We start from the raw sequence: 7,229 nt of genomic DNA, 5'->3' as shown, positions 1-7,229 counted from the left end.
ATGAATAATTTTATATTCATTGGATTTGATTATTTTTTGAAATTATTTTTAAATTCTAGTATTGTATGTTTAAAGTTGACTTTGGAATGCTCTCTCTTTCTCTTTGCCTTTTGATGGATTGTTCTTAGGTTTTATGAACCTCTTGTGAATCAATGTTGTTTCTTTGATCTTGGGAGTTTAAAATAATTGATTTGATGTCTTGTAATGATATCCTTATGAGATTTTGGATTTTGGTTATGTATTTGTGGTTTTGAGTTGGTAGGCCCTCTCTAGATTGAGTTTTTAAGGGGCAATTTTCAGAGTTTTGAGTCTTTCTTTCAATTCCTTTTGTCTTGGAGACAAATTAAGGTCTTTATATAAGGGAAATAGACACCCCTCAAATGGGTCTTCACCTGATTTCACTTTCAGGGCCTGATTAATGCCTAATTTGAGCCCTCAAAAGCCCTTTTCAACTGCACTAGAACAGACTCAACTACGTAGTTAAAAAGCCTTCAACTGCACAGAAAAAGGCATCAATTATGCAAAAAAGGCCTCAAATATGTATCTTGAAGCCTCAAATATGTAGATTTTAGGCCAACTACACAGGAGTTGGGATTTGACCTTGTTTAGGTTGGTTTTGGTCTGTAGGGCTTCCAAGTTGTTTCCAGAGGCTTGGGATGGGTTTGTGCTTTGATGAATCTGTGTTTGGAGGTTTGTAATTTGAGTTGAATAATGTATGCATATGTTTATCTATTCTTGGATGTTTAGAAATCTAGTTTTTACTGCATTTGGAAGGGGATTCATTGGTGTATCTTGATGGATAAGGCCTGGAGAGGCCCTGTGTATATTTATGATTTAGTTTTTTAGAATATGGATTTAGTTATGATTCAATTGAGATATCTATGATATGGATGCTTATCATCCCTTGGAATGGAATCCTAGGTTAGAGGCGTCTACGTTCAAGATAGGGGGAGTGGCTCTTAATGGGTGTCGAGGCCCTAAAGTGGCTGCCAGGAAATATAATTGAAGAGTTCTTTAATAAAGTGATAACCTAATAAATGAACCAGGGGGGAAATATACATTAACAAGATAATTTTGATGCCTCACCCATGGCCTTAAGTGCTTGTATAGACCAAGGTTGGGAATGTGAAGGCTTCTCCATCATGGGGACATTGATCTGGCATGATCGAACTTCCTTGTCTCCATGAAAGGATTTTTCAATTCCACGTGTGTTGTCAAATGGGCGTCAGGGCCTAGAGAGGCTACCAAGGAAAATAATTTTGAGGCCATGTGATGACACTCTTCCTTGTTTGTACCCTATGACCCTATCCTATGTGGTTGTGTAAGAATCCTTTAGTGGAACCTTGTTGAGTATCTTGTTTATCCTTTTGTGTATCTAGTTTCCTTGGTCATGGTTTTGTGTTTGTGAGTTGGCCTAGTTTTCTTGTGTGTGTGGGGCCTAGTGTCTATCTCTAGAGCATGGTGGGGTGGACGTAAGAGTTTCACATGGTTGAGAGGTTGTTGCCTACCTCCATTGGGGACCAGTGGACTTGTCCACGTGCGTCAGATAGATCTTATTATCTCTTGCCAATATCTCTTTATTCATGTTGTACATTATTTGGTTATTGTATTAGAAGATGATATGTATCATTCAGAATCATTGTAATTTTATCATCATATTTGTATTATGGACACTCCTTAGGGAGGTTGATGTAATGTAATTAAATGTAATTAAAAAGTAATATAATTATATAATAGTGTTAAGTGGTATGATGTTGGCACCGATCACTCTTATGTAAATGAGTGATTTATCATATTTTATGTAAAAAGGTTATCATAGGAACACTTAGCTTCGTGTTTAAGATGAACCTAATGATAGATGTGTAAGCTCTTGCTTTATAAGATGTTATTGTTAATTCATTATGGTTTAAGTTTATTAGATCTTGTTTAGGAGTGTTGCTAGTAGCAACATTAGGGAACCCACAAGAGGAGTTAGTCTATATAAATATTTATCTTTCACTTGTGTATTTGTTATAGTTAATTTCATGATGAGTTTATGATTGTAATGTAGTTTATTTTAAAAAAAAATATGTTGCTATGTTAATTTGGTTAGATTAGTCATTGTCCTTTGGGGTTCCTTAGTGGGGCATTACACGTGCCATGAGCAGGCCTCCCTTCTAGGCACCAATCATGCATTAAGTCCTAGAGAGAGAAACCATAAAGCCACGTAATTTGAATATGGAGATTGATTAGGGGTTGTCATTGATGGAAACTCAGTCAATAAACTCTATATGGTATATGAAGATTTGATCTACCTGAAGTCACATTGATCATCGGGCATAAGTTTGGAAGGTGGAACTCAATTGCCAGTAGAATATGAGATCATTGTGCATATCTTGTTATTGGTGATGTAATTTTGGTTGTAGTAACGTAGCTGATTCATGATTCGAGGCAACTTACTTTGCAAATCCAACCTCCAGTATCGATTCTAGTGCAAGATTCAAGGTCCAGTATCTAATGATTCTAGATGAACAAGGTTATCCTTGGGTATGATGGTGTAACGTGTGTTGCGATATTGTTGAGATGATTTTGGAGATTTTTTATGAGTTCAAGGAGTTTGTGTCAACGTGTATGAAGCCTATTATCATATTGTTTAGGTTCGGATATGCATTGGTGGTCGAATTGAGCTGACATGTTACTACATGTTTCATATTTTGTAGTCTTGTGAAGCCGACTTGGTTGTGATCTATTTTGCTGGTGTGGATATATAATGCCAATTCAGATGATCATTTTATGAAGTTTTTTATGTGAGTGTGGATGTGTAGTATGTGAATGAGCATTAGAATGCATAATTGGTGCTCTAGTAGATGATTGTGTAGCAGAACAGGGCAGAAAGACAGAGTAATATCAAATAGTCAGTTTGTGCTTAACCGAAACCAATCTTTAGCATTTGTAGATGCTACATTGCAGTTCAAACATAGTAATATCTCCTCTATTCCACTTGTAGGATAGTGAGTCCTCCGAGTTAGTTACCCTTCATTGTAATTGAGCAATGAGCTCTAGGCTATGTGCCTGAATGCAAGTGCATTCCAATTTACGTAATATTATCATACTCTTGGCCAAAGTATAATAATATTGTGGGTTCAAATCCAACGTGGTTTTTCCCTTTCCAAGTTTCTACGTAAAAAAATTGGTGTTATGGTTGTTTGGTTGTTTGCTTTGAGTTTCTGCTTCTTACTTTCTTTCTTATGCATCTAGTGGTTTAAGAATCAGTTTAATAAACTTGTAAATTGTAGAACACCGATTCACCCCCCCTCTCAGTGTTCATTGATTCCAATAAGTAGTTCACATATCCACAATCCAATAACAAGAGACAAGAAATCTATACATGTTGTGCGAAATAAATTTTTCTCCACTGTGTTAGTTATTTCAAGTGAAGATACCATTATTCAACTTCACATCAATAAGGTTCAAAATCCTAATATTCTTTTCCATCTTTAACCCCATATGTGACTGACTTGTAATTCCAAAAGAGACTAGTTTATTTCCAATTTCATGTGTGCTCTCTAAATGCACACATCTTTGCAAGTGTTGCAAACCACCACATGTAGCACATGACCCTTTCAAACACATTCATCCTATAAAAAATGCAATAATCATCCCTTTTACATAATACACCTGAAATAAAATCTCTTGAAGACTTTGGAGGTACCTGTATACCACATTCCTACAAAACATCATTAGTGTGTAAAGTACAACATATATGACAATAAATATCATTATGTGTGGAAAATTCAATATGCATCCTAAAACAACATGTAGTGTATGCATGATTTATCTTAACATAGAAAGGTTTTTCCATTTCAAAAAACCTTTGACTAATTCTTATTTGAGGGTATCTTTGAACGAATTTCTCATAAAATTGTGTTTGAGTCATATCTAAAAAGTGTTTCAAACGTGGCTCGTAATTTTTAGATCCAATTCACCCTCTAACAAAATCTCTTTGATTGGGCAAAACTCTTGCATTTTCATGCCAACTTTTTTCACTTAATGCTCTTAATGCACCAACAACAACCTTGTCTTTACATGGAAGTCTACCCAAGAATTCCCAAAGAAAATTATTGAATTAGGATCCTCAATTTTCTCACACCTCCTTAAGGCATGGTGTAGTGTTATTCTACTTATCTTTAATGACTTACTTGTTTTTCTTATTAAACGATATTTTTTAGTTTCCTTACGCATTGTGGTTGACGTGAGAAAACGTTGGGTAACGTTGGAATCTCTAGTGTGTGATGTCAAACCAATTGATTGATACATATCAAAGATTTCTCACTATAGTTTTTTCACTATTATTTTCGAATGATCTTAACCCAAGAATTTTCATCGTGTCCCTAAAATTCAAATTTTTAATCATTTCAACGATTAATTGGCATCTTCTAGTTTGATTTAAGCTCTCAAAATAGTTTTTCCATATTCTTTTAGCCATTCTTCTACAAGTGCGTTCGAGAATTTTAGCAGGCATTGACTTCAAAATATTTTCATCAACTTCAATTAGATACTTTGGTTTTCTATGAATAATTATAGGAGGTGTTAATATTGGTGTGTCTCCTTGGTTTGCATTAAGTACATTTGATTGAACATTGGGCACTTGTTCTTGGTTTGCATTAGGTTCATTCGGTACATGTTATTGAGTTGGTGTAGATGACATACCTTTTGCTCCCATTTTTTTCACTTCACGTAGTCTTCTCATGCACTCCCTTTGTCTTTCCTTTTCTACCTCTTGTGATTCACTTGTTCCTCACGTGTTCCTTCCCATTGTTAATATCAATTGTCCCAAATAACATCATATATGCTAGTAAATATTATACAAATTAAACAAACAACTTATGTCATAAAAAATATGAAAATTATTGAATTTGACAATCAAAAGTATTATACAAATGAAAAAACATTGAACAATCATATTAGTTATACATTTCAATCATTTGAAGTCATGTAAAAAAAAGAAACTCTTACACTATCCAACAATGTCACGGGGAAAGCAAAAACAGTTGCAGTGGGACCTTCATCAGGCTTTTTATTGTGGTTTTTTGGCTATTATCAATCTAATTTAACTCAACATAACACATACAGGTAACTTTTCCTTAACTCCTTCACATCTTTGGCCACTAAAATGTCGTGGTGGCCAAATGGGTTTGTAATGTCTATAATGTTAAAAATTCGTTAAGGATTTTTTGATAAAAATCATGTACAGGGTTTTGACACTATAAACCCAAACAAGATGTGGGCATCTCTTTAGGGACAACAACGTGAACAAGTTAAGGAAACTTAGCGTGTTCACATGTTTGGTCTTGGTCCTAAACTTTAGTGCTAGCACTTTGGTCTCTGCATAAGTGTTATGAAATAGAGAGGGGAAGAGGGGCAGATTGAGAGAGGTGGGGAAGGGAGAGGAGAGAGAGAGAGAGAGAGAGAGAGAGAGAGAGAGAGAGAGAGAGAGAGAGAGAGAGAGAGAGAGAGAGAGAGATGCAACAACTAGAGACTCTAATACAAATTTTACTTCATTAAGACCCATTCTTCCTTTAAAACTTACCCTTGTGTCTCAAATTTATCCTTTGGGTACACACATAGACCATAAAAAAAGACTTTAAGTTAAAATGTGATAGTTTAGATGCATGCAAGTTCATTTGTGGGCTTTTTTATTGAGAAGATAATTGCTCGCCTGGACAAGACTTCATTTATTGTGTAATAATCTTGGTTGGTCTGTATATTAAGTACTATTTTTTACTCATACACACTTGAAAGATCACTTGCATTCAAATGGTTCCCATAGACACTTAAATTGGATTAATCTAATTAATCAAATTTAGCTATCATGAACACTTGTAAATTAAATAATTATGCATTATTTAATTATTTAGTGTTCCCTCCCTCTAGCTAATTAATTTTATTAATTGCACTACAACCCTCTTTTAATTGATTATTTGACAACCATAAATCATTTAATTAATTAAATCATATCCCTTCTTCTATTAAATAAATCAAATGCATAATTTGATTATTTAATTCACTTTTGACATTTTCTTCCTTTATAGAATTAATTAATTAAATTAATTAATCCTATTTCTCCAAATGTCTCCTAACGTAAACCCTTCATCTAAACTAACCCTTTGCCTAACCCTTGGGTTCTAACCAACCCTATCCTTTCTAACCTCCCCCTCACATGTGTGTGCACAATCCTTATATTTTCTATTGTTTGGGTGTTTATCTCCCTAATAGACATGTGTCTTTGGGGACACATGTCATTCCTCTCTTTGACACTTGTCTTTCCCAAGGACACTTGTCACCTTTGGTTGAGCCAACTGTGTCTCATTTTCAATCCCTCTCACCTCTCATCTTGATCTATTTAATCCCTCCATTTTCTTTGCAATTTATCCACTTTCATACAACCATGTCGTCATAATGCCAAATTAATTACTCACATCATTCTCATTTGCAACGACATACCACATCCATTTGCATCCATTTTAGTCTAGTTTGCATACCCATTATCATGGAGTGCATTCAAGCACCCTTGGAATCATGGAAATCAAGCACATGTCAAACCAAATCAAAGGACAAATCCTCAACAAAGGAGCTATTAAGTTTGCATTTTCTTGCTCATTAATTATCTTTTTATCTTTCTTTCTATTGTCTTATCTTGAGTGTTTTGCTTGTTGATTGTGTATTTAGATTGTTAAATAACTTTTCAATCATTTTAATACTCGTATTTTCATGCACACATTTTAGGCACGTCAGTGGGACCCACTTCACATGTCATATCTCACATTTCTTATTGTTTGAGTGTGTTTTTTACAGATTTTGAACACTTGCAGGCATAAATGTGGGAGTACGGGTGAATTTCTGCTTCGACGGAAGTCTATTTCATCACCAATGAAATTTTAAGAAACATCCGGAAACCTGCCTAAAACCACAGGATTGACAAAAGAAATGGTGGGAACGCATTTGCATAGCCATATGGAAGGTATAAATTCAAAATTTTCTTTTCAAGTTTTGTTTTTAATTTTCTATCAATTAACAGACAAACAACAGGATTGCGGGGTAAAGTAGCAAGATTTCTTAGTCAAACAATAGGTTTGCATAGGGAAAAAGTGGGTTTGCATTAGTTGCTACTTTTCTTTTTTTTGCTCTCTGCTTTTCATCAAAAATTATTTTACTAGTCAAGTAGCGATAATGCTTTGTGAAATGGCGGG

This window comes from Cryptomeria japonica, chromosome 1, assembly GCF_030272615.1.
Source record: "Cryptomeria japonica chromosome 1, Sugi_1.0, whole genome shotgun sequence".
Taxonomy (NCBI): Eukaryota; Viridiplantae; Streptophyta; class Pinopsida; order Cupressales; family Cupressaceae; genus Cryptomeria; species Cryptomeria japonica.
Note: the sequence above shows the minus strand (reverse complement) of the source record.